The sequence below is a fragment of the Frankliniella occidentalis genome, unplaced genomic scaffold, assembly GCF_000697945.3.
Source record: "Frankliniella occidentalis isolate FOCC.00 unplaced genomic scaffold, Focc_3.1 Scaffold44, whole genome shotgun sequence".
Taxonomy (NCBI): domain Eukaryota; kingdom Metazoa; phylum Arthropoda; class Insecta; order Thysanoptera; family Thripidae; genus Frankliniella; species Frankliniella occidentalis.
The window spans coordinates 956,594-957,234 of record NW_026267174.1 but is presented as its reverse complement, the minus strand read 5'-3'; positions in this window follow the sequence as shown (position 1 = coordinate 957,234).

Here is a 641-nt window from a genome sequence, read left to right as displayed (position 1 = left end):
GTGGATATTGCGGCCGTGACCCGTGGTGACCTTGATCGACTGCTCAGCATCCCCTGCAACTCTTCCTCTCCCTTCCTCCCCCTGCCCCCCCCCCTTTTCCTCTCTTTCCCTCACTCTCCCCTCGCCGAGGCGCGCCTGCACGTCAACGTCAAATGTTTGTTTGCGGAGCCTCCTCGGCCGGAGTCGTCATGAGGCGATCGAGGCGCCCATAGGGAGACACCGCGGCACTAACAATGACTCCAATGGCTTGAGAGAGTTTAGAGAGAGAGAGAGAGCAAGAGAGAGAAAGAGAGGAGGGGGTGAGAGGGAGAGAAATATTTGGGTAGCGATAAGACGAGCCATGAACATGTATATAAAATCCGCATGTGCAGAGGGATTGCAGCAGTGATATTTGCCGTATCCATTGGGTTCGGGGTACTCTATTGCCTCGTTCAGAAAAAGCGGGGATGCGTGTGACACTCGGATAACAAAAATAAAGAGGGAACTATGTTTCGGAGCGTTTTTGCTGCTGCATGGGATTGGCCGTGCGGGCCGGGGCCGGGGCAGGTGAAATCACTCGCACCGCTTCCCGCCCCTCTCTCCGCAGTGAGCTGGGATAATTGGCTCGCTTTGCTGCGCAGCCACGCTCCCCCCTTCCCCCC